This window comes from Poeciliopsis prolifica, unplaced genomic scaffold, assembly GCF_027474105.1.
Source record: "Poeciliopsis prolifica strain line A6 unplaced genomic scaffold, Auburn_PproV2 SCAFFOLD019, whole genome shotgun sequence".
Classification (NCBI taxonomy): domain Eukaryota; kingdom Metazoa; phylum Chordata; class Actinopteri; order Cyprinodontiformes; family Poeciliidae; genus Poeciliopsis; species Poeciliopsis prolifica.
This window is the reverse complement of record NW_026562394.1, coordinates 8534512-8558115: the sequence shown is the minus strand read 5'-3', so window position 1 is coordinate 8558115 and position 23604 is coordinate 8534512. Positions and strand designations below refer to the sequence as shown.

At 42.0% G+C, this 23604-nt stretch overlaps 1 protein-coding gene across 5 annotated transcripts in view; it reads left to right on the top strand.

Annotated features, from left to right (window-relative positions):
* atp2a3 (ATPase sarcoplasmic/endoplasmic reticulum Ca2+ transporting 3) overlaps window positions 1-23604 on the top strand; it is a 79160-nt gene continuing 55556 nt past the window's right edge. For 2 of the 5 annotated variants that reach the window (XM_055043482.1, XM_055043486.1), the window contains exons 1-3: window positions 230-407; window positions 3387-3502; window positions 20291-20452. The gene's annotated coding sequence lies outside the window, so the exon portion shown is untranslated. Of the gene's footprint in view, window positions 66-229; window positions 408-550; window positions 624-646; window positions 713-3386; window positions 3503-20290; window positions 20453-23604 lie in introns of those variants that run through there. The other 3 variants (XM_055043485.1, XM_055043483.1, XM_055043484.1) reach the window with 3 other exon arrangements.

The window sequence follows — 23604 nt, the reverse complement described above, 5'->3', positions numbered from 1 at the left end:
CAACAAGCCCAGCCCATCCTCAATCTGCTCACACTTCAAAGGCGTTGCTGAGGAAGAAGCGAAAGGTACAGTTCAATAAAGTTGGAAAAATATATTTGGGATGGTTCCTTAAGCATTTTGCGTTACATTTTCCATATCCTACGAGGTTTCCAAGTACATCTCGTTAACCTGGATGCTTCTGCTTTACTCATGTGTACACCGCCACCTGAACATTTGGAGCTAAAGGAAAACCAAAACAAGCCTTTTAGTGTCAGAGGTTTTCCTCCAACTGGGACAAAGCTTGTTCAGCAGAACCGAGAGGACTGGCAAGATGCTCGATGTCCCTCAAATCTGCTGCAGTTTATTAAAGCTATAGATAAGACAGGACATGAAGGACGAGGAGGAATGGAGGGAAATAAAGACAGGAGGTGAGACAGTGCAAAGCCTTTCCTCTGGTAGTTTAAACGCCTCTTACTGAGGAGTGATACTAAATTTACACCTGGCTGGCCTGATTGTGTTCTTTAGTTCTTTTGAGGTCATTAAGCACAGCAAAAATCTTGCTTTGCAACTACTCTTTAAATTAAAACTAATGAACTGATCAAGGATTCATTTTCAGCTAACGATGAGCTTCTACTCACATTCAGGTTGGTGCCCAGGCATTAAGCAGTGGCTAGCTGCTCTTGACCCAAAAGGAGCAAGTTTAACTGCTGCTCTACCATTATCTGTTGATCAAGTATGTTGTTCGCTGTTAGTCTTCATTATCTAACAATGAATTCGTCTCTTTTGTTTCTCCTGAACTGTAATGGCGCAGCAAGATCTGTTGCTAACTGTTAGCTAGCTGTTAGCTAACTGTTAGCTGAAAATTAATATTTTTTAACTCAGCTTTTTGTTCACCCTGACGCCGTCACACATCGAAATAGGTTAACATCAGTGAACTATTGCATCATTATGGCATAATAATATGTTATATTAGCCTTTTTACATCAGCATGTGTCGCTAACTGTCAGGTGACTGTAACTCCAATTTTCCTTAGGCGCTACTTGACCTTTCTGTTTCTTTTAAAGTGAAGTCACACATCAAATTTGCTGTTCGCCGTTAGTTAATTATTGCTTTATTACTACCTGCTCATTTTGCTATATCACTAGCTGGTCATTAGTTAGCCTTGTTTGAGCTAACGTCAGCGAATCAGTCAAGCATCTTGAGGTGTCAAACTCAAGACTCACGGGCCAAATCTGGCCCGCCATAGCTACGCATGAGGGCCACATGAATTTAACTTTAAGACAACAGCTATGTGCGTAACTACTATTTCGTCACATTAAATCTGTTTTCTTTTGTTTTATCGGACCAAATTACATCAATGTGGAAATGTGTCAAATTGGTTTTAAGCGATACGTTCTGTCACAACCGGCCCTTTAAGGACGTCGAGTGATCGCGCTTGATGTGGCTCGAAATAAAAATGTGCGTGTAAGACGTGGTCATTGAAGTCATCGTTGGATTCATTATGAAGTTCCGCTCGGCCTCTAACTTTTCTTTTGCTATTTCAAGATAGCTAAAGGAATATTTTTCAACAACTGAGCTCAGTTTGGTCAACTGATTCATCCTTCACCCATTTCTATGTAAAAACATCATTTGATGAGTCTCACTTGGAAGCGTTGCAGAGATTGATCAAAGCCAAAAGAGCTCATCCGAACTGCTCGGGTATTCTTGAACCGTCAGAAAGGTCACCCTGCTGCGCAGGTGAACAAGCAACTTCCATTTCGTACAAAACTCCGACCCGATCAAAAAAGGCTGCGGCTCCTGTGGTCCAGATTCAGGTCACACTTTGCTGCACAGCAATGTACTGCAGTGGACCGCTTGCAGCTATATTAACTTACGGCACGCTGTAATGTTCTTAAGAGTTCACTGCACTAGAACTCATTTAGATTGAACGCGGATGGTCCAGTGGAGTCAAGGCCGTGAAAGATGATATTTTAATTCGCTCACTTTTATTGAACCCCCTGCACTCCTCTCCCACCAACCACCACCAACCACCTCAGGAACCTTTCTCACCAAATGGCCTGGACTGACAATGGAGCCTCTGTATGATTGAAAGGGAGCTGGTTAATAGTTAATGTCCTCTTGTATTATTACTCAAACCTGAAGCAACAGCACATTTGACAACAAAACAATGGCTTTGCTAGACCGTTGCAAACTGAGCAGGTGCCCGATATGCCGAATGGCCAGCACAGCGGTACAAACAAACATCACTGGCATTTTTGGCAGAGTTTGGAGTTTTATCTGTATAAATATCACTTTTGGAAGGTGGCTGTCGGATTCTCAGCCATTTCTGTCTTGGAAACTTCTTCTTGTTTCTCCAAAAATCTTTTGACTTTAGGAGGTTTTCCAGCTCAAAGGCAGCTTTCCTTGCTGTCTTTCTCTTTTTCTTTTATAAATATTTCCCCATCTCGTTCAGCACATTTTAAATCAAATTAAGTAATCATACGAATGCAGATAATCAAAATAAATTCTAAAAGTCGAAATTCATATCGATCAACGCTACGCAGGGCCCAGCCAGAATACCAGGAATGCAGTATTATGTTTCTTTGAAGGATGGCTGCAAGTTCATATCCCTAACTCCACCGCCAGGGACATTTCTCATCTGCGGACGTCCACAACTTCTCCGTCCGTTCGCTGATTGCCTCGAAAGCAGACATTTGAATAAACAAGCTGTCAAAGCAACGATGCCGCGTCTCTTGTGTTGCGATGGCTGCAAAACAAACCGAAATCATGTTTGACCGTCTTGTGTTTGGGACTTCTCGCTTCCGAATCAATTGTTTGTTAATTTTCTGTATTAAAGGAACATCATCTAGTTTTCAAATAGTTTTTAGTCTAGACATAAGGTCTAGATTTGAGTCCCATCCTTTCAAATTCTTGCTATACTCAGTCAAGTTGAATAAATTTAATAAAAGCTGATTTCATTGTGTCAAAGTGTCTGGACAGACGTGGTTCTAGTTATTATAAAAGTTTGATTATAAAAAGATGAATACTTTGTGTTGTACCTAACGTTTTCTGTTGTATAAAAATTATGCAAGTAAAAATTTTTTAGCCAGATTATAAATCAAATTTTTCCACCTGTGCTCTATGGATAAAATTTGTATCATTCTTGAACTGCAGTTGAAGGGCCCAAACAAAATCAGTCTATGGGCCACTAACGGCCCTCGTGCCACACTTTGGACAGCCCTACGCTAAACCTTTTGCACTTTGTCATGTCGCTTAAGTGACAGGGATTTTACAAAAGGTATTACTTAGTGTAGAAAAAAACTCTAAAAAGTGTGGCATGCATTTATTTTCTTTCTCTTTCAATTTAATGTCCCTAAATAAAATCCAGCTGCCTCCAGACATCACTTGTTTTTTTGTTTTTTTAATAGACTCAGTTCAGCCTCAGAAATTTGCAAGTGAACATTACTGGACACACGTCATAATGAAGACCAAGGACCACAGCAGAGAGGTCAAGGGTTAGCATTGTGAAGGAGTTCAAAGCAGAGTAAGTTTATACATTTTTTTAAATAGATTTATAAATTCCTTTCTCTTTTTCTTTCCTTCCTTTCCTATCCTTTTCTCTTTCTTCGAGAAGCAGACTAAGTTGCAACGAGCGTGCCACGATATTTAAACTTAATTTGCAAAAATGTAACTTTTACCTCCATTTCACTTTCACTACCTTCACTACTTATTAGTTGAACTCATAATTCCATCCACAGAAGCAGGTGGATGTAACGTGATGAAATGCGAAAACAATAAGAAGTAGTACAAGCAAGAAACCTCTTTTCAGCCCATCTGAAAACTTTGCGTCTTTCACGTGTTGCGTGTTATTATTGCGGACGCATCGCAATCTCCTCCGGCCTCCGCCTGCCTCCACCTCTCCTTCTGAGACTTTATGCCTGATTACAACTGTGGCCTTGTTCCAGGAAAAGCTGGCTTCAGAGGTAAATCCTCATGAATCGCTTTGCTCCATCGGGGGACTAATCATATCCTCATCACCAAACCATTGCGGTCGCTCATTATCATTTAAATTAGACTCTGGGAACTCCATCGTTAAATTGTGGGCTGGTATGTTGCTGCTGTTCTCTCTGAGAGACTCGTTTCGTTTTCAGAGGACAGAGAGAAACGGCATCTGCTTGTCTGGGAATTTGCATGGTGAAGACATGGTCACATCTGAGCACGCCTATCGGACAGGTGTCTTCTCATTCAGCAAATACAACAGAGGCTCATTTCTAATGGCGTTGCACTTTGACCTGCTGTCCAAAATACCAGAGTCGGCTCCAGAGATCCTGTTTAAGTTTTACCTCGAGTAATGAAAACGTTCTAAATCTTTAAACAGAGCAAAAGCAAACCATGTCCTGAGGAGGAAATTGGCAAGAAAGCCACAGTGAAAGTAGCAGAAAACCTGTGCGTGTGTGTTTGTCCACACCCTCCTCCTGCCTCCACCAGGAAGTGTGGATCATGATCTGCCCAAGGCCATAGTCTTTACTTTAGTTGATACAAGACATTTCATTTTGCAAACTGAAAGAGAGAGCCATCGGAGGAATCTGACGGCGTGGCAGCGATCACTGAAATACGACATTTCCTCATTGCATTCTTTGGAGTTAGCTCAAAGAGGCAATGAAAACTCCCTTTAAATATTTGGTTGTTTAGCGTGACAGATTAATGACGCATTGTCTTCTAACCTTTTTTCATTTTCTCTCTGCGGAGTGTTTTATTGTGGGTAATTAATAACAATTAACCTTGAATGAAAATTCATTTCTGCCCGGAGGACATGTTGTGTCTGCTATAGGAGGGCGTCTTCACTTCTCACCTTTAGCTGCTCGACGTTAACGGGGACGGTTAAGCGCTGGTTCAGTCCGTCTCATGTCACAGACAGCATCTCTATTTGATGCACAGGTGAAGGTGTTAACTTCACCTGTCCAGGAGATATCTGTGCTTGATTTCCAGTTCTGCTTCAACTTTAAATATCTTTTCTCCGGAGGGTCTCGCTTTTAAAACCAACACTCTCATCTTCTCTGTAGAAGCTCTATGTCTGCAATATTTCTATCTCTTCAAGAAGGATCTTAAGATGACCAAGGATGACACCAGACAAAACGTTTCTGGAAATGTATATTGCTTCTCTGATTCTGGCACATTGAGCAGCGTGTACATGAGGATGATTAGCAGAGCTAAGACCTTCCTCCTGGTTCTGATTGTCTCTTAAAGATTTTTATAAACGTTACATACTGAAGTGAGGGTTAGGAAGAACCAGAACCTGTACTCCAAACTTCTCCCAGCTGATGGAGCTCTTTACACTATCGCTACGTCTGAGCCTGACAACACAGCGGAGGAAGCTGACTTCAATCGCTATGCAAAAACGTCGTATATCCACATCTCAAGACCAGATGTCGGTGTTGGAGCGTACCTGAACCAGTTTGTGTAGATTCTCCAGGGCTGGGCCCCAGAATTTGCCTCCAGTGGAGGAGTTTGAGTGTCTTGGTGTCTCGTTCGCAAGTAGTGACAGGTTGATGGATGTGTTTTTGTTTCATTTGCAAATATGGGGGTGCTGCTCCAGTGAAGAAGCTTCACAAGGTGTCCTGGCAACTGCTTGTAAAATGCAAAGTCCTCATCAATATATGTGTGTTTTTTTTTTTATGCACTTCAACCCAAAGTTCACCTCTTCCAACTCTTAACTGTGGACTTTTGAACGAGTGAAACGAGTGCAGAACTCACACCATTTTCTACATGATTTTTTCTTCCATTTACATAAAAGGATATTAAAAGCAGAATGTGTCTATGATGGTTATTGGGCATATATTCCCTGTTAGTTAAGACACCTCTCAGTGGGATCTGTCACACATAACACTTATCATATACATCCTGACAGGGTGTGTGCCAGCCTCCACTCATATTACCTCAGCCTTGTTTGCATGGAGTGTCTGCCACTGCTCGCCAAAATTTGCTAGGCAAATGATGAGCATGCTCTGGGTTGACCAGCCATCAACTAATGTCCTACACACTGCCGCATCTACCGTCCACCAGAAGCTGTAAATTACCTAATTGCTTTTCCGGTAAAATTGTCCATGTCGAACGATAAGAACCCACAGCTCACTATTGATGGGGAGTTGGGTGGAGCTGAACATGGGATGATCCATCAAGAAACCCTGACAGATGCAGCGAAAGACTTTAAACGTGAACTTGCGTGAAGCTGTTTGGATCTAAATGCAGTTCAGTGCTGGAGGAAAATCTACTTTAGGCTGCAAAATAATTAGAGTGGGATGGAGGGTAGAGTTCCTTCAGGACAACACCAGATGCATGTCTAGACTAGACCTCGAGAAGAATGTTTTACATTAAAGTATGTTCAAGTGTTGACACGGCCCAATCAAAGTCCAGACATATATTCTGTTGAGGATCTTTGCATAGACTTTAAAGTTGCTGTATGCACACGCTTTCCATCCAGTCTGACTGAGGTTGACTTATTTTGAGAAGAATGGGAAACTAATCTTTGTTTCTTGAGGTGAAGGGTTGCTAGATAAACATGGAAAATTAGGGCCATGGAAGCAAATTCTGACTTTTTTTGTCTCATAATTCTGACTTTAATCCTATTATTTTTCACTTGTCCTAATCCTATTCTGTACCTAAAAGATCTGCTGTTTTTGTCAAAATGTGTTTCCACAAGCGTCCACATTTTTATTTATTAAAAAAAAAGAAAAAAGAAACATGCTTTTTTGTCCTACCACTTCCTAATTATGCACGACTCTGTGCTGGTGTATCACGTGAGATATCAATTCTGCACATTTATATTTTGTGGTTTTAATCAGACAAAAGAGGCAAGGCGTCCGAAAGGCAAACATCTTCACCAGCACTGGGAAGCTTCAGCTGGGTTAGGCTGTTTGGCGAGACCCCCGTACTCTTACCATCTTGTCCCATGTGCTGTGATTTTCTTGTACCGTGCCGCGTTTCACATCTAGGCCATGTCGGCAACCTGCCTTCTGCTGCATGTGTCTGAAACGGAGCTCTGTGCCGGTACGACTGCGGTATAATCAGGGCAGTGTTTTATTTAAAGGCTGCAACGTGGGCAGTGGCTGCTCTCTCGGGGGCGGGGTTGATGCTGCGCAGCCCGACTCTCACAAAGGTGATCAGACCTCCTTCTAACTTTTAACACCTCAGCCTTTTTCTTCTTTTTGTTTTCCAGTGCGTGCTCCAACTTTGAGATTGGGAGCACTCAGATGCTGGACAGCTGCTTCGATGCGTGATAACGAAGGAATTATCTGACCCAGATGGAAATAATTCAGGGAAAAGATAGAGCTTGCGATGGTTACACGTGTTTATGCCGATGTGATGAGAGATTTTATCGTGTTCATTAATGAACATGTGGGTGGACAAGTGTGTTTGATATTTGCTAAAGTGCCCGTAAAAGCAGGAAACGTAGGTATGTTGATATTGTGAGCTGTTTGCTTCCTGTAAAAATGACCCTTTTAGTGGGCGGACAAGGCCAAACCATCTGAATGTGGACAGCAGCAGGAACAAGCTGCAAAAAGCACAACGTGACGAACGGCCAGCGACGAAGGCAACCGCGAAAAAACATGGAGATTGATCTAATCCAGCTTGACATGCAACTTTAGTCCACCAAATCTTTCTCCGGTCTGGCTTTTGTAAAGAAAAAGCGAAACCAGTGCAGCCGCATTGAAAAGTGTCTCGTGTACTTTGAGTTGCTCTGCTCTCCGTTTGAACTTGACTCCTACAGGAACGCGGCTGACTCTCTGATTCTTAAATGAAGTGTAGAAGACGAACAGAAGCTAAATTTAAAATGTTACCTTTGTACCTGAAGAGGAAAGATCGAGAGCCAGCGCTCTGCTTCAGCTAGAAACTAGAGTTCAGGCAGGACATTTGGGTGTAATGTAGTGACACATAAAGACGGTTACAAAGACGCCCTTCCATCACCTGAAGATCCCTTCCAGAATCAAAGGATTAATGTTTTTTGCTTGATAGTTTTGATGATGCGATTTGACAAAAAGTAATGTTTACTGCTGTTTCATAATTGGTTACTGTATCATGTTTTTACAGTGTAAAGCACTGTGGGATGAAGAAACGCTGGTAGTAAGGACCAAAACGAAAAGCAATGAGAATAGAGATAAAAGACCAACACCAATATTTAATACAGGACTATGGAAAAGCAAGACTGATGTAAAAACAGCAAATGGTCAAAAAGGGGGGGAATGTACATAAACCTTAGAGGAATTAGAAACAAAGGAGTGTCTGAAACTTAAACCAAGTGTTTCAGTGGGAAGAGTAGAATAGGCACCAAGTGACCAAGCTCTGCTAAACATAGTCCAATATAAAGTAGACCATAATGTAGACACATTGCCTGCTGTAATGAGGGGTCTGTTCCAACCTGTCATGTTGAAGACGGAGTAGAGCTGAAATGTGAAGCTCCCACTTTTCCAGTTTGACGACATTCCTTTGTGGATCACGATCGACAGCAGACCGACTAACAGCCTTGCCTGGGACAAGATGATCTACGTCGGGCTCCCACCCACCACATTCTGTAATATCAGTCTTCATCATTTATCAAGACACGATGGCTGCTGTGTTCGGTGCACCCTCCTTCTCCGTTCATGTTCTCCCTTTTTTTATGCAGTGTACAGCACAATTTCAAGATCAGGGGTCTTCAAATTCAGGCCTCGGGGTCCAGTGTGTCAGCTCTAAACATGCCTGAGTCAAATAATGAGGCCGATAGCAGAACTCTGGAGAACTCGGCTGCATACTGAGGAGATAATTCAACCATTTGATTCAGGTGTGTTGGATCGGGGACACATGTAAAAGTTACGGTACACCAGACCTCAAGGCCTGGATTTGAAGACTCCTGTTCTAGACGATGATCCTACTGCAGAAGCTCACAGTGACAAATCTGCCTTCTGGTCCAGGATCATCCGAAGGCGACTCTTAAGCCTCGCCCTGACGGTCCAATCTCCACATTTCTAAGAGACTTTCTTACACACACCACTGATCGCACCAGAAACTTTGCTCTGCACGTATACCGGACACTGCAAATCCTGGAAGTCCGGTCTTCGTAAGTTGCTTTTTTGCAGCAAGTCAGTTCAGGTAAATATTTGGTAAAATTCCAGTGAAGCTCTCCTACATTTCTGACAGCAATCCCATTCCTCCTCATATATGCACTTGCGTCAGTGTTCGCTCCCAACCTTTTCTGCTTTTTCTCTGCATCATATCTTTCGAAAGCTCGAATGACATGGCATGTTCTGTCCTACATAAACTTCCTCTCCACTCAGAATGTGCTGTGTTTTTCAGTTGCTCCTCTCGGATGGTTTATAGGTCTGTGTTGAGCACACTGACGTACAATATGTGCAGGGCTTGACACCTGAGGCGGCTTTCACGCTCTTGAGTCTCGAAACTCGCAGTATGCGTTTAGCACATGCACATACATGCGCGTTCTGCAACCCGTTTGGCGACCAGTGGCAATCCTGTGTGTTTTAAGTAGAATGTGGAAACTTGAAACATCCAATGCTTGTGCACTGGTGAACAGCATTTTCTATGTTTTAAATGTCTTAAACAGCAAATTAACATGAACAATGCTATCACAAATAACAATCTCACTCCTTGAACTAGATCTCATATTGACATGTTACTTCAAATCCAATTGCAACTCAAAATTCCTTCATTTATGCCAAAGGGAAATTAAACATTAAATAACACATAAGTATACTTTGTAATAAGTGACTTAGGAAGGATTTTATTAGTGTTATCAAACTAAAGAAGGTAAAATGTGAGCGACATATTGATTTTTTTTTTATTTGTAAAACCGTTTTTTGCAAACTATCAAACATTTACCTGCCTATTTTCATTGGAAAATGTAACAGTTTTTGCAACACACTACAACACAGGTGCAAATAACTTTCGATCCGAAGTGCCGACAAGTAGAATAAGCATGTAGATCTTCGTCTTGACCCTGTTTACTCAGCAGTGTTAACATAGACGGAGGGATGCGTATGTGTAGTTTTGGTTGATACGTTTTACTGCGAACTCAAACAAAAACAAATGTTGCATACTAGCATAGCAAACCAAGCCAGGAAATGGTGAACTGATATTGACCTTCATTGGTGTTCGTTCGTTTTCCTTTTTTGAACCTTTTTCTTTGAAACAGTATGATATCTCTCTCTCTCTCCTCACACCTGCAACCAATCTGCCCTGCTCTATTGCTCCAGCATTCACACTCTCAGTGTTTAAACTCATCTTTTTTTCGTTCTGCTCTGGCTCTCTGTGCACCTTGCGGCTTTTCTACGTTTGTTGTTCTTGATTTGCCACTGAATTGTCTAACCTGCTTCCCGCATCTGCCTCTCTGCATTCAGGTCCGTCACTTTCCCGACCAATAATGACAATAAATTGTGATAATATTTTCATTCTCAGTAGACAAATACAAAAATTCTTGACCTTTGTTGGAATCCAAGCGTTAATGGGAGGACTCTGATAGTTTCGGGGTAGAACCCTAGCTTCTTTATGCCTTGGTCCGGTTCTGCGGTTTAAGAGAGGGAAGAAAGTTGCTGTTCTTGATGAAGTTCTTGCTGTGTTTGGTTCATGTTTGCTTGTGTGACAGCCAGGGACGCCCAGCTAAAGCTAAGAAAGCTCCTGCTTAGCTTCTAGCTTGTTGAACTGGACAGTCTGCTCATTTTGAACCTCCCACAGACGTGATGTGAACTCTTCTTGCGTTTTGTCCAATTTGTGTGTGTGCGTGTACGTTTTAAGGGTGTTCGGCACGCCTTTGCAATCTGTTCACACCTTACCTGTGCCTACACATCCCTCCTCTTGCAGGTGCTCTCCTGGTGCATTACTTGCTGCTGGATTCTCCAGCATTGCATCTCAAAAGCCTTTCATGTCTTCCAACAGTGAACTGGTCTCTCGGAGGGAGCAGAGCGGTGAGTCAGTAAGTTTGCATGTATGTATTTGAGCAGCTCAGAAGAGTTCGGCAAACGCAAACAGTCGGGAGCGCGATGTCACGTTCCTCGACAAAGAAGAAGACGTTGCGGAAGGGAAATCTTAATAAGAAATGAAGTGTCAGGGATCCCTGCAGCCTGCCGGGCGAAAACTACAGAGACTATTAAAAGATTGAAACTTCACAGAGGAGCAGCATTCCCCAAAGTATCAACATCCGCTGGCCTAATCGCCGACCTCCATCAACTTCCCTCCTCCTCTCCTCTTCACTTTCCTTCCCTCCACTCCATCTGCTCCCACCTGCAGCCGTGGCGACATGACACTCAGATATCAGCCGATGAGTCTGCAGGGGAAGCCTCCAGTGATATTATGATGTGACAAATGATCACGGTTAATTATCCGTCTGAGACCGACGACGTGGCAGCTCATTAGAGCCTCGTGTAATCTCCCCCTGTTCTCCTAAAATTCAACCGCCGTAGCAGGGCCTCAGATGAAGGAGAGGAGTTTTGATGATGGAGGCAGTGGGGGAAGAGGGACATCCCTGAGAGAAGATGAGCAGAGCATGGCCAGACAAGCCAGATTGTGAAGCAACACAGGTAGAAAGTCTCAGTCATAGCTGAGCAAGGCCTGTTATCTAAACAGCTGAGAACAAACTCTTGAGGAAAGAAAGTTTTTTACTGCATCGTTGCAAAAAATGCCTGAAAAGCAACCGCTTACTAGAAAAACAAATTCTACCAGAGGAATCTGTAATGCGGCAGGTCGATGCTATGAAGCTTACCAGAAATTGCCCCCACTGTAAATAACTCTCCTCTATTGTGTAGAGACAAATAATCAAGTCGGCTGTTGGTGTTAATTCAGCAATATCAGCATGGCCACCAAGCTGATATTGCTAAAAGTACAGGCAGTTCGAAAATCACAATCGTCGTTCACAACTTCTCCGTTTGTTTGCTGATTGGCCTGGTTGAATATCAACTGGAGGGAATCCAAGTGAACGGCAGGAAGCCCTGATAGCGCTGTGAGATTTGAATCGAAGGGAATGACGCAAGAAGGCAAAGGCAGGCTAACGAACACCTAGTTTACACAGCAACAGCAAGCAGGAGAGAGATTAGGAGAAAGTCATTGTTGGAATAAAGACATAGGAAGTTATATTTGCTGTTTGTCACAAACTAAGTAGAGGACAAATAGAAATGCAGATTATAAAAATATCAAATTGTATAACCAGTTCTTGCTTTTTTAAAAATCATTGAGTTGATTATTTCTGATGCCATTTTTATAGTTTGTAGTTTCTCTGCACGTCTCGAGGCAATGAATCAACAACTTAAAAGCTGTCATCAAGCTCCGGACCACACTGCAACCTTTCATCTCACAGTTTACCGGACACGTTTCGCCTTCGTCCTGCCACACATTGTCGTTCTGCCTTGCAGAATTTGGCGAGAGAAACTTTATGATGCTGAAAGGGAAATTCGTTTGGAACCGAACCAGCACAATAGGCTGCTGATGTCAGCTGTGACAAACACCCACACAACATCTAAGTAACCGCCGACAGACAATGGCAAGCGGCCGTAGACGGTGCTCATGTTTTCTCTAGATGCAGATTGAATAATGGGATGCAACAAAATGATGTATAGACATGAAAATGCAAACAATTTGCAGATTATGCAGAACGATTAATAGATTTTCATAAAGTATTGCATGTGGGTGCGTTTAGATGTCATTGAAGGGAGTCGTCGCGTGAGGGGGAAACAACCACTGAAATCCCCCAACTCTGCAGAAACATCTTGCTACTTACTCTATGTGTTAGTGTGAACTTCACAGTCACATCACAGAATCTCAAGTGTTAAATATTAGCAAATATAAATATAACGCTTAGTGATGTAAAATTTATAGCAAAAGTGTGAAATTAGGAGTAATTTCAATATGACCCAAGTAAAAAAATAAATATATAAACTGAAATAAGAAGAAGCAGGCACATGGAAATATGTAATTAAATATAAGCATTTTTTAAGAATTATAAGGGAAAAGCAAAACCGTCTGCTGCTTATACAACCGGCCCTGACATCTCAGCTACTTTCATTATTGAGATTTTTTTTTTTATTGTCTCGCTTAATGAAACTGTCACATCATAGAGACAATTGTTTGCTCTTTGTTCAGGATGCGCTGTGCTTTCATGTGCCTTACAATTCACAAAGGCTGCTGGGATTAGATAACAGGACAGACCTGCTCTCAAATGTTCAACCAGGAGGAACTCCCTCGCAAAGTCTCACACTGACATCCATCCAGCGGTGACGTCGGTCTGTCGGCTTTGTTCCATTCTTTGTCGGTCGGGAGAGGAAGTCGCTCTCTCTGTCTCTTTCTCTCTCGCCCTCGCTCAGCCCACTTCGATCAGGTCACGTTTATTCTGAAAGGGGAAGTGTCAATTTTCCAACTGAAGAGTCACTATCCTCGCCCATCTGTTCTGTGTGGCACAGTTTGTCGAGTCAGAGTCAGAAGCCTGAGTCACCTCCTGAGTTGAAACCAAACAACACCGTTGTTCTGCCACTTGGGAGGGAAGCTCCACTATGAAGAGCTTCGTGCTGTGCCGGTTATTATGCGGCCGTTGCTCTGCTGTACTGTGAGCGAAAGAGGTGCTGATGAGAAAGGGCCATCTGTCCCTCATTAAGAACCGGGGAAGGGAGAGAAGAGCCAGACCACTGCTGGATACAGCAGTCCTAATCCACACGCACCGGGAGAGAAAACTCTCCTGTGGGATGCCGGATCAATGATAACTCCCGAGTCCGCCATGGCAACTCTGAGAGAAGAAACCCGAACACGAGCTGCTTCCTTGTTAGGAGTCCTCAGCTGAATTAGGCGATGAGCCTGGAGGCTTCGGATTTGACTTGCAGGAGTGAATGTAGGATTTGCATCTTGCTTATGCTGCAGTTATCTGGATCTCAGTAAAGCATGCGATGGAAGATTCAGATGCTTTTATGCAAAATGCTTGTATGTGAAAGCACATTGGTGCATTGGGCCTGGATTATGAAAATAATCCAGGTTACTTTAATTGCACATTGTGTCTGTGAAAATAACCTGTTAGATTCAGGTTATTTTCAGTAAAATTGATATATTTAAAGCAGTTTTCCAGGCATATAGTGACATCTTATAGCAATTGTTTTAAAAATTTGCCCTTTTTTTTACTCCTCTGTCTCTTTAAGAAACACCTATTCTATCTGAAACTCCACCTCCTCTATTAACCCTTTAACAACATGATCACCAGCATTGAACAGAGAGCTCAGCTGATGCACATTATAACACGATGTAAAGCTCAAAAAAGTCAATTTTACATGATACTGCCCCTTTAAACTGACTCACAATTTATAAAACTTACTTTTTCCTCACCCAGACAAACCAGAACATGACCCCCCCCCCAAAAAAAACAACAAAAGTTTGTTCCAACACCTCAACAGATTCTAGAAATATGAAACTTAAATATATAGACATGTAAAAATACATTTGAAAACATTTTTTGCATCTCCTGTCAGTCTAAAACTGAACAGTGTTGGTCTTGGCAGCTGAAGCTAATGATTAGTTTTAGAGACACCAACACCAGAGCTCAAACTCCAAACTGTTGATGGGAATCCTATTTTGTGAACCTTTGAACCACAGTGGTGTTTGCATGGTGAGGTTAAATGACAGGAATTGGGAGTCTGCAGGCGACGCAACACCATCGATCTTCCAGTGTGAAATACTTAAAATGGAGCATCCATTCTATCTAGTCGAAGTTACAGGCTTGGTTCTCATTATAAATGTACAAAAAACTTTGTCGGTGTCCCACAAATGTCAAAAACACACATTTTTGCAATTGCTGTGTTTCCACTACATAAAACAAAGTGAATTTGAAATCACGTGTGAATACGTTTGCCCATGCGACGAGTCATTAAAAAACATTCATCCTACGCCTACCACTTCCTGTCATCGCCGTCTCGTCTGCCAGTAACATCCGGTTGTTAACCACAAAATTCGTGCGAGGCAAAAGACGTTTTTAAATCGCACCTTTGGAAAATAAACCAATTTCCATATGGCCGTAGCTCAAACGTTTTATAGAAAAACGTGAATTTCCATTAAGCAAACCGCTGGTTCAAAAATTACAAACACTCTCTTTAAAAGCTTTCAGCAAAAACAGAAAAAGTTTTGAGGCTTTTATGCGTCTTAATTTGTATTTACTGTCAATTCCTTTATGGTTCCGAAATCACCAAAGAGAAAAAACAATTACTTGGTCAAGCAAGAAACCATCACTGCTGCACATTTTTTCTTCAGTGAAAGTACTAGACCTGACCTACCGAGCTAAACTCGTTCAATTAACAAAACCTGTTAAATGAATCATATGGCAGCTGGTTTGGAAACTCTTAAAATAGGCAGCGCTCAGCACTCTTTCTATTTAAAGTGAAAATAAGATTTAATCCTCCTGAGAAAGACTATGCTCCTCCTGAAACTGAGCTCTGGTGGTCCACTGATTAGGAAAATAGACTCCACTGTAAAATGAGAAACACCACTCGTTTCACGTAAATCGCTTTTCACTTGCATGTTAAAAGAGATGACCATTTTCATTGGGTATGCTATATTTCCTACACAACTTTCAAAATCCTAGAATTCACTAAGGCTTAATTTAATTTGCCCTGCAGGTTGTAAACTGGATCGGGGGACATTAAGCTCGAGGAGAACACAAAACCTCAAAATAAAAATAAATGGAAAGGAAAAAAAACCCGTGGAATTTGCTAATGGCTGTGCTCACTGACCCAGGCTGTCTACAACAAGCAACGCAAACGTACAACAATGTGCGTCTCTCTCCATTTCAAGAATGGACACGCCGACAAATCACCCGGCTCCGTTCGGTTTGTACGCCCATCTTTCCCTCTCAAAGTTCGCTATTAAACGTGTCTGCGATATCTGCATTCGCAAATACGCGGCCTCACGAAACCAAGGAGCGCAGCGAGGCGAGGTCAAGCAGAAAACGATGTTTCTATTTGGTATAAATCCCATAAGTGGATGTTCTGTTTGAATTTTACATCCTGGGTTTCTGTATCACCTGCTGCCTCTCTTTTCTCCACCATGCTTACTTTCTGTTTCCCAGGTCACTAATTGGTGATTGTAGCAGTTTGACAGGAGGTGACAGGCTGTTTTGCTGTCGAGCTCTGTGTGTTATCATGTGAAAAGTTTTCATTGCTAATTTACATAATATTCCTTTGGGGAGGAGTGAAGGAGCTCACACTAGGTTTTCTTTGATAGCCCAATTGATCCTTGACGCTGATTAGTGTGGAGAGACAATTACAAGAGGCAGGGAACCGTTATGAGAGCGAAACAGAGTACGCTTTACTAATTTGATTATTCAATATATTTCGGAAGGTTTCCATTGTGAAAATTATTTCTTTCATCGGTTGGAACTTTTTCCCACGTTTCATTGCCGATTAATTGAGGGGATACAGTGGGACAAACCTTTTGAAATGACATCGGCCCATTCCAGAACAACGGACACACCTCTTACATAGGCAAGAAGTAAATGTATATTTTTTTATATTTCAGACACCCAAGAAGATGCGTTTGACAAAAGAGCAAAGAATTGAAGTCATACTGACGGCCGGATCGGGAAGCGGTCGCATGGCTGCACGAAACTTTAACAGAAAACATGGAACGAGCATCAAACACACGACACGGTGGCAAAACTTGTTTTCAGGTTTCAGAAAACTGGAACTGTCGCAGATCAACCAGGAAGTGGTCCAACACATGCAGCGATTACACAGAGTCCTACAAAAATAAAAACGGTTGTCCGATAAAATATATGTATGGAGACTTTATGGCCCACCTTGTAGAATCTGGTTGTAATTCATAGTTGAAGTCTTAAAGTTTTCATTCAGTGTGTGCATGGGGGTTTTCCTGGTACTCTCTTCCTGTCTTTGGCCAAAAAACAAGGCGGGTTATAGGTCAAATAGATATTCCTTGGTTTTAATCAACAAGATGACACATGTAAAAAGTTTTTCATTGCAATATGATAAAATGTGAAGCTATTCAAGACAAATGAAAATCCTCACAAGGCGCTGCACAGCCATAATTTCTCAGATCTGAACTGGAGTGTGATTTTATGGCTGTGGGACGTAAAGGGAACTCAGATCTATGATCAAACCCCTGAAAGTTCAAGAGCTTTTTTTACAGCCTCATAGGCCATATCTCATCCTCCTATTTGTCTTCAACACGCTCTCTTGGAAGCTGTTCCTTCTTGCAGCTTTGGGAAATTGGGTTCCCTCAGAGCAAATCTCGCTCTGTGACTATTTGCTCTCATTTAGTTGATTATGTAATGTTTCAGGCACTCAAAAAGGTTAACAAAATTTCTTTCTAAAAGATGCTTAGACCACCAGTTTTAGTTGCAGCTTAACTAAAACTAGAAAACATTTTTCATTAACTGGATAAAATCAAAATGGCAATCAATGTGGGGGGGAGGGAGGGGTGGTACAACTAACTGGAGCTACATCAGCATTTTGAACTGATGTGAAATCGTTTTCACTTTTCTCCGATACAAGCGGTTTACGTCAGCAGTCGGCAAATTACGGTACTCCATAAGCGCCGGCACTTGCACTACTTCGCAAAATGGCGACAGCAAAAGTTGGAGGGAAAACGTCGGAGTCGGTTGGTTGTTCGACAGTAATTGAATACATTCTTTATAAAAATGGTATTGAGTACTCATTACCCAATCAACATACACATGAACGCAATGAAGCATCAACCAAAGGATAAAAAAAAACTAACTAATATCTAATAACAGCTAACAAAAACTAGCAAGTGTGTTCTTACTGAGTTAAGAAAAAGTCACAATGAAACTAAACTGACATAAAAAATAAACTTAAAACAAAGACGATGTTCCACATCTGGATAGAGATTGGTGTTCTCGTAATTTTGATCGACTCATTCTGTCTGTAAGTGGCTGAAATTGATCCTGTGATCTCGGGTGTGCGGGTAGCAGTTTCTCCTCTCTTCTTTAACTGCATGTCGCACCGATGGAGCACACGCTGTAGTTAAAGGACTGTCGGGCACCAATTCGCCAGGAGCATTGAGCTTTACAGAGCCCTGATGTGATTTTGGTCAGACTGAGGTGTGGGATGGGGAGCTCTGGGACGTTGTGGCTCCGCTTTCGTGGCACGGTAAAAATCTTTCCTATCGGCTGCAGAACAGCAATCTCTGTCAGAGCCAGATGGGACAATCGAGTGAAATCCTCTCCATCTTTCACTTTTTTCCCCCAGCATCTGGTTGGTTCTGTGTGACAAAAGGAAAAAGGCCCGGGCGCGACGAGCTATCTATTAAACTGACATCACCGGCGACTCGGGTAATTGCTTCACACGTCCCGTTTGATTCCACTGCAGATGGACTGACTGACGAGACGGGTCCAGTCAACCCACAGTGACTCATCCTGTCCAAAATGACGGCGCAGCACACACTTCGCTTGCCTGGACGTGGCGGCGGCGGTGATAATGATGCTGATGCTGCTGATGATGATGAGGATGAGTGTGCGCTGGTTTGAAAATAAAACGTCGCCTTAGGGGAGGAAATACTAAATGAATAGTGACAAGCGTAAAAAGTGGGTTGTCAGATGTTGTGAGGTTCAGTCACATATACCATCACAGTGTAAAAGTTTTCATTCTGAATGTTTTGAGAGATAAGAGAGGTTACTGCGGCAAATGGTAATGTTGTTTTGAGACCATTTTCAAGCGATACAACGGCATAATAATGCAAGTACAATCTCTCAAAGGTCAGTACACTTTGATTTCCAACAAATGCTTCCCTCTGGAACTGGAAGACATTTTAAACATCCAAAATAAATACACAAAACAAAGAAAATGCCCACTGAAGTCTCTGTAATCACAGTTATTCTTGGGGGGGATAAAGGGTTGGGGGTTAGTTGAGACCAATGTATCAAACTGAAGGTATTTTTTGTCATTCAGCAAATGGAAACACCAAAGAATGGGTTATTGGAGACAACATAGAAATATAATTGTGTGCTCAAGAGGGAGCTTACATAAGCTGCAATGTAATATGAAATTCTTTGTTTTATTGACAGTAATCAATCATAAATTCATCTGCCCAGACATCCAATTTCTCTCTCTCCACCAAGGCAAATAGTCTTTCTAGATGTTAGATATTAGATCTTGGATATCTACATATTTTTGGATTTTGAGGTCACGTTTGGGAGAGAATATGTGTGTTATTTTATAAACCACTGAATGGTTTAGCGCCATAATACATTAAAAACCTGCCGTTGTTGTTGTCGTATCGACCCTCCAGACCTCTCAGGTCTTCTGGGTCTGCTCTGCATCCCCAGAACCAGAACCAAACATGGAGACGCAGCATTCAGTTTCTGTGCTCCTCTAAACTTCCAGAAAACCGAGAAACAGCCGAAACACAGACTTCCTCTAAATCACGTGTCAAACTCAAGGCCCGGGGGCCAAATGCGGCCCGCCATAGCTTTTTATGTGGCCCTCTACAGTCTAGACTAAACACTAAGTGTGATTAAATGTTATATTATCAATCATATCAATGCAGTTTTTATCTGTTTACTGCCAATTTATATCGATCAATCCCTCCAGTTTCTTGAGAATTCAGTTGGTGTATGATTTTAGTCCATGATTTATACAGCGAGTCAATAAACGGTCGCATTTATTATTAGTTCCTGAAGGGCCTGAAAAGATGTTCAATAATATTATGTAATTTTAAGAATTTATTGACATATTAACAGTTTGTGAACAGGTTTTATCAACACATTCTGGCACAACCGGCCATTTAAGAGCCTTCATGATCTTGATTTGGCCCAAAACGAAAATGAGTCTGACACCCCTGTTCTAAATCAAACTCACCTGTGGTCGACGTATTTTTTGGTTAATGATGACATTTGACAAAATGTAATGTTTCTTTCTTGTTTCATAACTGATGGTTGAAGTGATATACAAATAGACATTAATTATTGTGTGTGCAACATTATCACCCATGAAACACAGCATCTACACAAGATAACATGTAACTGATTTTTTAAATTTAACCAGCTATATAAGTACTGACTAGAAAAAGGAAGCACGTTATAAAAAGGAATACACATCAATACCACGACAGAAGGAAATATGATGTGTTCAGATGGAATATTTACCAAACATATCCTGTTTAGTGAAAACCCCTCAGATTGTGTGTTTTAAAACATCACTTGATTTTGAGAAGAGGGTGAAACTGGTCGTGAGTTTTGAGCAGGAAGTGCTGCAGCAATGCTGAGCTCCAACGGTTTGTTTCTTTTTCTGACCAAAAAACAAAAGCATTTCTGTAGATTTGACTAAAGTCTGTGTTTATCCCTTTCCAGCTGTGGGTCTGAAACGATCCAGAGAACAGCCTCCGCTCCATGACAACATCTTAAGCTGTGGACCATGTACACCGTGGACCGGATTACGGATGAGAGCCAGTCCCTGTGGAGTCCGACCCACACGAAGCACCAGCTTGACTTTGAACTGGCTGTTTTGTTCAGGTGATCATTTCAACACGCAGCCTGCAGCAACCTGAGCACCGCCATGACACCCAACGCCTCCCCAAACACGGCTGATAAATTAACATGGAATTGGCCCAAATCGCACGTCAGCCTCTCTCTCACACAACCTCCTAAAAAAACGCAGATATTTTTCAGGCCTCCTGTTGTTTTGTTAATGAGTGGCTACAAATGAATCTTTTTGCTATTGGTATCATTCAATAAAATGGTAATACTGATTTTTTGATGCTTTATTCTAGATTTGGTTCCGATTTTCTCCTTTTGTGGACTTTGTTTATAGTTTGTTTGTTTGTTTGGAGGCATTGTCCGTTTGGACGGTCGTTCCTTCTGGATGCTGTGCAACTAAAACGATTCTTGCTCTTCACAGTGATTACGATGCATCAACGCGACAACAAGTTATCGTTTTCTCCTAAATTGAACAAGCAAAGACAAACCATTTATCGTTTCAAACGTTTTTCTCTTTGCTCTTCAGTTTCCGCTGGAAAACATGTCATGAAACTGAACTGAATTTAAAAGCTGGATGACTTCTTTCTTCTTCATTTTCCAAGAGGAAACGTCCCCCACCAGTTTAATCCTCAACTTTCTGTCCACCTATCCGTTTATTTTCAGCCGGATAATCACACAGACGAGCTGCCGGTCCTCCCTGACGCTCTGAAAGTAATTAACTCCTCAGCGCTTTAGTGAAAGCGCTGTGCCATTTAAAGTGCCATTTGAGAATTTCTATTATTATATTAGAATTAAAAATTCAGAGTTAATATAACAAGCACAATAGTCCAGACTCCCCTGACGTAAAACATTCCTCCTCTTGTCTCGCGCCTGACAGCCTGCGTGGCGTCCTGTTGTGCCAGACTGTGAAATGATGACTTTGTCAGCGGCGTGCGGAGCCCCCCGACCCCCAAGCGGGAGGGGAGATGAAGGAGAGACGGCGGACGAGGGGAGAGGTTTATTAATGATGAAAGCGGCTGGATGGGGACCACTTGCTACTTGGGCTGCTTGTCAGGTACAGCTGCTCTGGACTCTGGGGGTGACTCACTTCACCATTATCTCCTTGATACAAAGTCAGTGGCAGCAGCAGCTGTTTTGTCCGCCTGTCTTCAACAGAGCTCTGTCGAAAGGCTGGCTGATTTTTAAAGCTCCTCACCGAAGAAAGAAGAGAGATTCTGGCCACGTCTTTTATGCAGAATGAATTCAGACGCAATGGATCGTTTCCAACTGTAAAGACCCTGTTCAGGGATATGCCAAGTGGCACACCCAGAAACTGTCCATATAGGGTGCCAGACTGGATTTTAAGGTGCCTCCCAAACCTGCCCCCATGTATTGGGGGCAGAGTCTGCATCATGGCAGGTTTTAAGTTCGGTCTTTGACTCTGAAATCAACATTTTTTTTTTCATTAAGCACATTTATCTTCGAAATGTCAAACTCTGCAGTTTTACCGTTTTTGGAAACCATTCGCTCACTGTGTGCTTACAAAAACACAAAATCTCTTCGTCTCGTTTTTAGTTCATTTATTTAAGGTAAACAAATTCTTGAGTAAAGACGAAGATTCAATTGGCAGATTTTTTTTTTTTTTTTTACTATACCAGGACATATTTTGTGCGTTTTAAGTGAACTTATTGCTTTTTTAACATGCTTTTTTCCCCCCAAAGAATTATTGACTTTAAACAAGTGTCCATATCTTGCTTGTACATTTAAAGTAGTCGTGTTTTACTTGAAGTGTACAGAATTACATGAACTAGGAACTGGACAAAAAGACTTGGTGAGAGTTTGTGTTTTTGCAGCGTGGATCAAAAAAAAAAAACTTAGAAATGACTCACGAACTTAGGTCATTCTTGTCTGATATAATTTATTTGATGATCTAAAACAAACAAACAAAAAGAAAACTTAAGAAGTCGTTGAAAGGGGAAATAGCTTCTGTCACTGGCACAGCAGATGTATGTCTCTGTTTCCTCGCAGAGCGTCGAGAGAAAGTCTGTTTATTTGCTTGAGAGGCCATGGCTCATTTTCCTCATGCAAATGAAGGCTGCAGGCAAAAGAGGAAGGCAAATGCTATCGGCTCGCCGTCAGTCCTGAGTGGAAAATGTTGTGCGAGTGGCGCAAGGACCAGCACAGTCCCCCAGTGTGCACCAGAGCCGAGAAAGAGGGAGGGGTTTTCCTTTTGTCAGACGAGCTCTGTTGTTTCAGGGGTTTCTCTCTTGACGTTTGTTAGACTAAAGTCAGTCCTGAGAAACACGGACAACCCCTCTCACAGCGCCGCTCCACACCGCTGGAGGCGATCCCATCAACTGCATTGCTGTTTTAGTGACGTGTAGCTCTTGATTCTTCATTGCACTTCTGAGTCGCCAAGAGATAAAGACTGTCCAAAGTGATGTGGGGCGGGGACTTGTTCCCGTTTGGCTTCCGGGAACGTCAGGGAGACAGGTACCATCCTCAGGACAGCAGTTCTGGAAGTTACATAAGCTCCAGAAATAAATACTCCACTTTTCCTGCTGTGAGAGAAGAGGCCAGCTGCGAGCAAGGACAGATCTGGAGCATGATGTTCCTTTGTGCTTATGAGGTCCCAGTCCAGCACTGGCGATGTCCGACTGAAGACCCTTTTTTTTTTCTTTTCTTTTCCCAAGTCCGCATGCGGTGAGGAAGTAGTGCTGCAGTAACCTCACATCCAGGATAAGGAGAGGGAAAGAAAATATGGAGAACAATTTCTTTTTTTTAACTATTACTTCCACTTGGTTGAATAAAATCTTCTGATGAATCTGCAGAACAGTTCGGTCTCTGCTACTGCAGTGGCAAACAATTACACAGGAATGAATGCAACAATCAAATCATTAGCCGAGTCACGGCTTACAGTTGTGTGAACCGTAAACTGGTTGACAGTTGTGCAACCAGGTGATGTCACCTTTAAAAAAATAAAAAAAAAAATCCCAAAAAGTTGACCTTTTCTTCTCTGATTGTTTCTAAATACATAAATTGTGCAGGACATGCTGAGCTGCAAAAACAGAAGTATGTTTGGTCCAAATAACTTGGCGCATTTGAAATAAGACAAAACTAACATACAAGTACATTTTTAGCAAGAAATGGGAGCTTGTTTTTAAGTCAATAATTTCTCAATATTGACTTGGATAAGTACTAATTCCACA